Source organism: Centroberyx affinis, unplaced genomic scaffold (assembly GCF_046629955.1).
Source record: "Centroberyx affinis isolate AG114_WGS23_722 - 3 ecotype Tasmania unplaced genomic scaffold, CSIRO-AGI_Caff_v1 ptg005393l_1, whole genome shotgun sequence".
Taxonomy (NCBI): Eukaryota; Metazoa; Chordata; class Actinopteri; order Beryciformes; family Berycidae; genus Centroberyx; species Centroberyx affinis.
The window spans coordinates 352,685-363,799 of record NW_027282698.1 but is presented as its reverse complement, the minus strand read 5'-3'; positions in this window follow the sequence as shown (position 1 = coordinate 363,799).

Below are 11,115 nucleotides of genomic sequence, written 5' to 3'. Positions count from 1 at the left end.
ATGAATAGGTCAACATTTCCTGCTGTATAGGAAGCATGTTAGTCTGGAGGAAACTGGACAGCAAGTCAGCATTTTTACCACGACAGAGAGAATAACCCTGAAGAAAGGAATGAAGATTTACTGTATCTGGCATAGGATGGTTGAGTGAAAAAAACACTCAGAGGAGATTTACTGCGTATTTTCCTCTAACACATGGCTCTTACTACATTCTGGACACTCAGCGCACTGCCATCATCCTGTATGCTGTGTTGAATGCAGATAGTGACTGAATGCTGAACTCAAATTTGAAGGTTTCACTTCTCAACCTTCGCTACAGGTATGTATTCAGTTTGAAGAAAAGCATGTTGCCTGAAATTCTTGTCTTGTCTGCTGTTGATGAGTCCAGCTTTCTCTGCTCGCTCGCTGCTGTTTACGAGACAGTTTTATATTATTTACCCGACACCAGAATTTAAAATGGGGCGAATCTGTGGCATCTCAATTAGAGGGGATGGGAGGCTCTTCTCTATCGCAGCCTCACTTGTGATTTAGTCCTGATAAGATGGATATATTTTGACATGAAAATCTTGTCTATAGCAACTTTATTTCAAGAGTTTTATGTCAGCAGCCATTAAATGAGAGTAGGTGTCACCTTTTTCAAATGCTGGGTATCTCATTTTGAAGCTAAATTCTTCCCTCTTCAATAGTATATATTGCACTTGTCTTTCCACTGTATTTGAGGTTCTGTTGCACTTCTGCCATGTATTTCAGTGTGTATGTGAAACTAAGACTAATGTATATGGTTTTATTGCACTTGAAGACTTAAAATTCAGATTTGTGCTTCGCTTTCATGCCCCAAGACTCGCTTTCCATTGCCTCTAATGTGTGCAAGATAACTCGGTGATAACAGCAGATACATTAAAAGAAAGTTCTATTTTTTAAAGGGAGGTGTCAGTTAGTGAATGTTATCAGTGTTTCCTGCCCACTCTTACAGCCTCGGTTACCATTAGCGCTGTCATGTGCGGGCTTTATCTGCCATGCCCGCTGAGCCTCCGCCTGGCAGGCTGACCCACTAACCCAGACCCGCCCCTGGCACCGCTCACAGCTACTGGTGAGCTGAACTAAAGCTGTTACTCCGGCCAAAGCCTTGAGCTTCAAAGAGGAAAAAACAACCCCTCTGGTCAGCAGATACGCGTCTCAGAAGAATCGGCAAAAAAACATGTATCTGCAATAAGACGAGAACGCTGATTTCCACAAGAAATGACAAGCTGTCCAGTGATTTTAACTTCTTTCCAGACCTATCAAGCTCATTTTATGACATTTTTAGTCAAATTATCTCACTGCACTGGCAGAATTTCACTTTTACCAAGTAAATGTCCTGAAACAAGTTACATTATCCTGAAAAAAGTCAAATTGTAACACTTTACAATAAGGGTCACTAAGTTAAGGGTTAGTTAATGCTTAATAAGCATTAACTAACCCTTGTGTCTGGTAATCATTTACTAATGGTGTTCATGTTAATTAAGGTATTAAATTGTACATTATTTAATAGTCATCTTTATAAACTATTAAATAATGTATAAATTAATACCTTAGTTAACATGAACACCATTAGTAAATTACACATATTTAAGTGTTAATTAATTAAAAAAAATAAAAATAAACTTAACTTAAAATAAACTTATTAAGCATTAACTAACTCTTAACTTAGTGACCCTTATTGTAAAGTGTTACCAGTCAAATTTTTTTAAATCGGTAAAATTATAGTGTAATAATAGTGCAGTAAAATGATTTCACTGAAAAAATTCTAAAATAAGCCTGATAAGTCTGGATACATGATAAAATGACTCAATAAGTTTGTCAGTTTTTACTGTGGATGTATTTTTGAAAGAGACTTTAACAGCCTTCAAGTGCCCCAGGGTCATGAAACACACTCGATACATAAAGAAAGAGTAAAATGTCAATTCAGGAAAAAAAAAAAAAAGGAACCACACAAAATGTAAGTTACTTGGTGTTTCTGGGAAGGCAGCGGCTTGCTTCCCAAACACACTGTGCGGTTGGTTGAGTGTCCATGTCAATGTAAAGGATACTGAGAGGAAAGGAATGCTGCCATGTGTCCCTGTGTTTACGTTTGACCTTATCTGTCGTGCCAACATTTTAATTCACTTCTGGACAGCTGCTGGGATTGTTTTTATTGTGCTATGCTATCCGGCTTCCCCGAGGATCTAGTTGAATATCACTTTTTCATCTGAAGTGAGAAAAACTGACGTGAGGATTTAGTTTTAATGCCGAATTACATGGTTGTCATACAGCGTTTTGACAAAATAGGTTTCTGCAGCACAGGAATGCAAAAAGCAGCACTTTCACAACTACATTGTGAAAGTCTTCTGGCAAGCTGCGATGATGCGGAATCGCAAATATGCTATTTAACTTCACGGGAGAGAGAGATAAATTCTAAAATGCATGAAATCGGGGAAGTAACGATGATTTATCGCGACGTGAAGACTGAGGCAGAGCCATCACTGAGGAATGTGAAAGAGATACTGTGTTTGGTGTCAAAAACATGTCCGGGTTTCAAGACGGAGATCACGCTGTAAAAGATCTTCTATCTGTGCCGTCTGTTTCACACAGGCCAAGAGGTTAATCCAGATGATGGCGGTTTAAAGATAGCTGTCCAAACATTAGACCTTTAAATTGATTTGCTTTTTATCTCCAGGTATCTCTGGCCACATACTTTGAGCCTCCCTCAAACTACAGTATACTATATACTATGGGCTTTTTCTAATTGAGCTTAGTGCATTGTGGAAAGTCTTATGTGTCACAGTATGCAATAGATAAATCATACAAACTGATATAAACAGTCTCACATAGAGCAGTGGTTCTCAAAGTGGGGTCCGGGGACCACCAGGGGTCCTTGAGGGGGTTCCAGGGGGTCCCCAGCAAATTGATGAATTATTAAACTTCACCATCATTTCATTTACAAGAAGTTAACATAATTAGAGAAAGTAGAAGAATGACTATTTTTTTTTATCATAGTTTCACTGTTATCTCTCTACCTACATGGGATTCTGGACAAAAGTATACCTGACAATACAAATATTCTCAGATTTGGGTCCAAGAGACAAAATCTCATCAAATGGGGGTCTGTGGCCCTAATGTGGACTAAATTAGGGGTCCTTGATATGAAAAAGGTTGAGAATCACTGACATAGAGTAAATTAGTAAAAAAGTTAATTTTAGCTATAAATCAAGTAGAAGTATCAGCTAAATTGTAAACAACCTTTGCTGCTCTTATTAGATTCAACTTTACAGTAATATCCCAAAAAGTTGTTTTTTGCATTTCAGAGCACAGCGGTGAAGGTGAGCATCTATCTGCGACTCAAACTGATGACTAAGTGTTTTTGCACAGATCTTGGGGGTAAATATGTTTTGCTAGGCACCCTCTCTTCCTCTCTCCTCGTCTCCTGCCTGGTCTTCTCACTAACGTTATCCTTGACGTCTGGGGGAGGTTGTGAAGTTTTTCAAGGACTCTTGGGAAAGAGACACACACAACACAAGACGAGGAGGGTTTCTCCAAGGTGAGGGTTGTAATGTGTTTTGCAGAAATGGTGAACTTTAAACTGTAAAACAGAGACGCTGACCGGCATAAGAAGGAGGCTCAACAAAGTAAACAAAATGCCTCTAAACTTCTGTGTAGTTTCTACTTTAGTTTCTACTCTAGCAGTAGCATGGCAGCAACACTGTATCTTTAATATTCAATATGTTCTACTTGTGCTATTCTTATCTGCTTTCCTTTGCTGCTGCAATGACCCAATTTCTCCAGAGGGATCATTTAAGTTTTATCTTGTCTTAATTTAGACTGCATCTTATCATATTTGCAGACCTTAGTAAGGTATAGTCTTGTATAGTGGTCTATTTAGTATCATTTTTGTCTGTAGTTTTGTATTATCTGCTGTCTATCTTATGTCTTTCCCTTTTGCACTGTGTGTGGGGTCCTTTTGTTCTTATATAGGATATATAGTAGGAAACTATAAATTGTCAGTATGTCTCTGCATCACTGATTCCTGTACCCTGCATTTATTGTGATTCTGATGCTGAAATAATGTTTGAATCTAATTTGCATCCATTAAAGATCCTGACAGTCCTGCATCAGTCAGGCCGTGTTCTTATCAAACAGTTCCTCTCGAGGTTAAAGCAGCTTTGCAGCATTATTGCAACAAGGATGCAGTAAGAAGTGGGGCTTCTGCAAAAGCTACATCTGGAGCTATATTAGCATAATTACTTGGGTTAGACTGATATATTGGTTCGCCAATATTGGTCTGTCAAAAAAAAATCAGATATGAGCCAGTCAGTATGATCCACACCAGTATGATGGAGATGAGGATAAGATTTTACTCTAAAACCTTCAGTGAAACCCGCCTCGCCTTAAGGAGCTGCAAATCCACCTAAAACAATTTTCATTACTCTGGCTTTCAATGGAGAGTTTTTGTGTCCCGCAATGGTCTAAATGCTGTTTCAGAGGCTTTTCCATCCTGCCAAGAAGGGAGAATAAATTCTGGGGGAAACAATGAATCCTTGTAATTTTCTTGGCATGAAAGTGGTCAAAATTATACAGAACATTGGCACAAAATATCAGCTACTGGCAGCTTTTATTCAAAAATACTGTTATCAGTATTAACCTTCAAAAACTCCTATTGGTTGAACCCTAATAATTACCCAACCTGGCCAGAACGCACAACAAGCATTGTCTTCTTTTTATCTATTTCAGTATTGCAGTTGTAAAAGGAAGAGAAGAAGCACATAAATCCTAAGCTGGTGGTGGACAAGGCCTTGTTGACTGAGTTTTGCCACTATTTCAGCTTCCATTTATAGTGTGGCAGCACTTCCTGCTATTGTGTGCCAGGAAAACCCAGGCCTCTTGGCTGCTCTCTAATGTCCTGCCTCTCATCCAGCCTGAAACTCAACACAGACAGAGAAAATCACACACACACACAGAGACCAACACAACCACACACACAGTGAGCCCTTGGTCGAGTGCCTCTTACCACTAACCAGATTAGTAAAGAGGGCTCTCACTTGGACACGGCTCACAAAGTTCTTTTTCAAGTCGATAAAAACTGATGTTGAACAACTCAAAATCAAACTAGCGGCCAGAGGTCCTCGACCAGGAAAGGCTCTGGATCTCCAAAGTCACTTGAGACTATAATTGAGATGGGAAAGTTCTTCAGTTGGGAAAACTCCTGGCTCTGGATATCACAAACAGGCATTACAATCCCACACACTATAGAGGAAGTATTTCATTGCTGCACCTCATCAATGAGCTGCCCAGAGTGCTGATTCAACATCTAGACTCCAGGCTTCACTCCTTTTCAGCTTCATTCATGTCTCATCCATCTGAGAGAATAGCAGTATAGACTACTTTTTTGTCTCTGACGCCAAGGTCCTGGAGTTGGGAAAACCATCAGGGCGCTGTAAATCATCTCGGGGGCTGAGTGTCAGCCAAAGTATCCTCAATTACTGGACCGCATCTTTGTGGATCGCAGTTGCGGTCTTCATCTAACTGTACATGTCTTTTAACATCTCTCTTGTCTCTAAGTGGAAGGTTGGGCCTCTCAGCCTGAAAATGTGTTTTTTGGAGGTCTTGCTGATCTAATTACTTTCTCAGATAGCGGATACTGACTGTGGAGTGATGAGCCACGGCGGCTGAGATGATAGTGGAGAAAGTGTCTTCTTGGTGCTGCTGGACAGTCAGCTCCTACAGAGGATGGAGGTGGACGTATAGTCTAAAGGTGAGACAAGTGGGCTTTGGACTGGAAGGTTGCCGATGCAAATTTCCACACTGGCTGGAAAAATCTAGGTGGTGAAAGTGAATGAATAGCATTAAGCAACTATCCTCACCAGCAGCCCTTGAGCAAGACACGTACAACTCTGACCATTTTCAACTTGAACCCTATTTTCCCATTTCTTTCCATCATGCTGATTGATTCTGACCAAAATCTTGTCAGTTGCTTCACTATAGGGCTACTCCCATCTGGCTTGTCTGGGTGCACGGCTCTCCAAAATAGTCAGTAAAAAATGTGAATGAAAATAATCTAAAGTCATGCCTTTCAGTTCCAGTTTTCTTGTCCATTGCTTTAGCTTTTACCAGCTGGCTGCAGCCTGTCTACATGCGCCGCTGTGTAAAGTAGTGCAAACTACACTATGTTTTATTCCATTAAATAAAATACATTAACTGACATCACCTTTGTAATTTTTTGTCCTTCAATTACTTTTTATATTGATTGTTGTTATCCAAATGCTAATCGTTTAGGAAAGGGGAAAACAGGGACTCAGTCGTTAGCCTGTAGCTAGCAACAACTGGAAAGCACAAAAATTGGAATAGATCTAACAATCAGGGGTGGAAAGAGTCCTAAAACATCCTACTCATTGTTACCTTGCTGAACTTTTACTTAAGTATAAGTAAAATTACTGGTGTAAATATCTAATTAAGTAAAAATAAAAAGTATAGCTTATTAAAATGTACTCAGAGTAACACTATGAATGTGATGCAGTGATGGTGAAAAAAGACCATGGCAAAATCCTTCTTTGTATAAATGAAGATTATAGTTCATTCAGCTTTGTCGGCAAAACGTTTGCAGTAATGCTGACACAACTATCTACTGTATCCAACCTTGATTACATTGTCTTCATGGGTTTGATGCATTATTTTGTTTTTGCCAACAAAAGTAGCTTTCCATCCTCATAGCCAGAGAGGACTTTGGGGGACCAGTAAACCTATCACGCCCCATTATGTGTGCCCTTACTCAAGATAATGGCACGACGCGCAGGAATTTACTGCTATCTGTTAACCTCCAAGCCACCTCTATTTGCTAAGTAATAAAAAGAAAATATAGAGACCTTCCTGTGTGTGAGACAGATGGAAATTCATGCCTGTGTAGGTTTCTGCGTCTGAGGCATACATCTGATCAGAAAGTGTGTTTGCTGACACTGTTCAGCAAAGACAAGAACCATGTGAGGAAAATTTGGTGCCATAAGTCCTTTGAACCGGCCTATAAAAATACCTGAACAGAATCCAAGATTGACTTGTTCAAATGGTGGGTACAAAAAAAGCATTAATAGATCCCATAATTGTGTAGTAATATAGACTGTATGGCTTTCTGTCCCGTTCGGAGCTGTTAGAACTCTCGACAGTCCACACCCTGCTGCCAAATGGCAATAAATCATTTTTCCAAATGGCTGAAAAGGCTGTCTCTCCGCCTCACCTCGCCGTCCCCTTAGACACTTTTTAAGTATCAGCATGTATTTTATATCTCAAAGAGCTGAAATCAAATAAGAGGAAGATGCGGTGTCCAAAGAAAGCAGATTGTAGAGATGGAATACGAACCAGGTGCAGAGTTTGGAGGGTCTTCACAAGACTCTCACCACTGAATTTAATCGCCTGGAAATATTCAGGCAAAGCCTACTTAGCTGACCTGGTGAACTCTCAGGCGCTGCAAGGCAAACCCTCTGATGCTGTGTCCTCAGACTATTTATGAACCCAGTTGATACACACTATATGATATAATAATTATATAATTACTGTGGGTGCACATAGCTTTGAAATCAATTATAGAGCAATCACAAATTCAGCTGTTGAAGAAGGAATAATGTGTTACTCTCATTTTTAGACGTTAATAAGTGGCTACACACATGTTGAGTGCATGTGCTGTATTTGAAATTGTATCAGTGACAGCTGTGATTGTCTCTTTCCAATAAACCAATAAACAAACAATAAACACAAAATTAAGATTGCTTCCACATCATCCTCTTCATCATCTCCATTCCTGTCATGTTAGAGCGTCATTATTGGCCCTATAATTGCTCAGGCGTTTAGCTTTACTTTGAGGAACAATTACATCACACTGAATAAAGTATGAATGAAGGCAAATTTTGATTTTAAGAACACTTTTAAATAAATAAAACAAATAAATAACTTTACATAGCAGCTGTCATAGGTAGCATGCAGCTCAAAGTCCTGTACAAAACATACAATAGACATCAAAAGGATATGAAAATGTAAGATATGGAAAAATATACATGAAATTAAATTTAAAAAAATAACAAGGAAACAAGAAAACAGCAAAAATGAAAAAAAACAGGAACAGTAATAAAAAGTGTATTTTCAACTGCTTTTTAAAGCAATTTAAAGCTTTTCAAAGCTATTTATACCTGTATACCTAAGCACTTTGTAATTCCTATTTTGAAAAGTTGAAAAGTGCTACATAAATAAAGTACTGGCAACTCAAGCTCATTAGACTGTTGCTGAAGAAGGTTAATATGACTTGAACATACTGTACCTATATACTGTACCTATGGCTGCCTCACCTGCCAAGAGAGCAACATGAGATGTTGGACAGCACTTTCTCAGGAAAACGTCTCGAAGCTCATCAAACGTTTCCCATGTTGAACTCTAATTCGATCATGCAGAGCAGTATCACATGTCCACATTTTGTTTACAGTTCAGCAGAACGATCGTGATGAGACTCAAACTGAGGACGTAGCCGTTGATTATGACGTTACTCTGATCTGCAACTTTTGATTTATGGTTTGCTGAAACTTTTTTCGGATGAAGAGTATCCCGTTGCAGCGCTTACGGAAGACTCATACCTTCTTTCGTACTGTAAAACCTGGTATTAGGGAAGCACGGAGAGAGAGAGGGTGCGTTTATTCTGGATGCCATTTTATAGATGTTTCCAAAAGCTTCTCCGCACAAGCAGTTTAGGGGAGTGAGCTTTCCCAGCTGGAGATATAAAGGGCTCCATCCAATCCAGCAGGAACGGCGGTAATTGAGCTAAAGCTTTTGTTGCAGACTGTGTGGGCTCGACGTCGAGGCTCAGCAGAGGTGAGCGTATCAGCGGAAAACTTGGGTGGTACTCTGAGAGGGAAGAGGAGTGCTTGTTTAGCATGAATTCCATTAGTTATTGACTCTTCTCTCTCTCTCTTGAAGTATCACATGCAGGATAGCATTATCATCCCATGCATAAATAAGAGACTGAAAGCGAACCCCGAAGAGGCATCTGCTTACATTGGCAGTGAGCACGAGACAGAGCGGAGAGGTTCAGCGGCGGGTCAGCCATGATAGGAGCTTTGAAAAGCGGGGCTGAACTTCAGCATCTGTTGAGAGCGAAGAATCATTTCCTCTTAAAAGATGATTTCATGGTGGCTGATGCGAGGGCAGAGTGATGTTTGGTTTTCTTTGATTGATCAACATGGAGGGCTGGTCTTGTCCGGGGTTCACTGTCCTAGACTCTCAGACACAATTGACCTCCGCGCAAACTCCCACTCACACTGACATCGGCGTCGGGAGAGACAAAGACAACTCTTTGCCATCTTTTTTCATTACACACTTAAAGGAAGAAGGGTTCCCAGAAGGTTCTCAGTTTTGTGGTGTGCGCTGTGTTTTTACATACCGCTCAGAGTATCTTGAAGACTACAACTGTTTTAAACTGAACTTTTATTCATTGATTGTTTTCTTTTTTGCTCAAAATTTCACCGAAATATTAGCAGCTGATACCCTTTTTATTTGACTGCTTTTCATCCAGTGTAGTCTTAGAGACCAGGATCCATATAAGTTATCACCCCAATTTAAATTATTACATTTTTCATTTGCACCTTCTTAATACCTTCTTAATATCTATCCTCTTCTTGTATAAGGAGTTCTGCATAGAACCGACAAGCGCCAATAAGCATTTTCCAACTGTGATAGCCAAACAACTTGTGAAGGTGCTAATTGCACTCTTTTGGTGAAGTTGTAATTATAGATGCCCTTATAAATGCTTTGTAGTGCATGACTTGCTAATTAACTCCTTGTTTTTTCCGGCACAGCTCTTAGTAATAAATTCCTGCTGATAAACTATTAAACATCAGAATACGTTTATGAAGGGTAAACATCAGATGCGGATTGATCAACTGAGTGGGTTTTCAAGTCAATCTGACTCTAAATGTTTCACAAAAAATGAGAAAAGTGAAAAGAATCATTTTAGCCTCAAGTTCATCCTGTTGCTAAAATGTATTTTGCCAGACAAAGTCCTTGAGACAAATCACTTCCAGGCAAAACTAAACCCCCAAACTCAGAAGACCTTCAGGACTCTTACTTTTTGAGTGACCACATAATCTACACCACCCAAAACAACCCGATGCACTATTCTGTTGGGACAATCATTGGAAATCAGTGAGTTATTCCCCCACAAGCTGGATGGAAATTACAATTAAGTCATTTTTTGGCATTTTAATGGCCCGATGACATCAGCAGTGACCAAGGAAAACATTCGAACTCGACAAGAAGTTACGGCTTATTATTGTAACCTTCCACGCCTGAGACTAGTAATTATAAATTGGAATTAGATGAATCGGAGCGTGTAATAAAAGCTAAACTAAACCCACAATAGAGAACAAAAGAAGTCCTGAAGTCAAAACGCAGGCTGAACCTCTGGCTAACGCATTGAAAAAGTGTGGGAGAAGATGGTGGAGTATCGCTGGGTGTTGAGGGTTTTAACCCAGAGGCGTCGAATCACATCGGCCAAAGCTGTTCTTCATGTTGCCTGGGAATGCCAGCTTTAAACCTCATCACAATTATGTTGGTTAGAGAGACGATCCTGTAACCGGACTGGCACAGGTTTGATTCCCGGGTAACAGCTAATGTGCCCATGGTACATAGATAGATAGATAGATAGATAGATAGATAGATAGATAGATAGATAGATAGATACTGTCTGGATGTCAATGAAGGGTTAATCTGTGGGGAAAGGAGTGGTGAGATATTGTTTCCATTTCTGGAGATCTTGGTTAGCCTGATCAAAACAATGAGAAAGAGGCTGGGAAAGAACCGTGATCCAACCTGCTCTCTGCCGTGTTGTTTCTGTATTCAGAAGTGACTTCATAACCCGAACCAGACAGACCAGACAGACCGGCCTTTATGAGCGCCATCACGCACGTACGATTGGAAAACAAAAACCTCTCAGACCGACGTGTGAAACTCGTTCTGGCGAGAGAGCGCCGCAGTACTTTCCCTCGCTCTGTTCCTAATTTTAGACGCAAATCTAAATCAATCAAGATCTGATTTAATTGGCAACTACCAGCGATGTGAAACAGCCATCCGTGT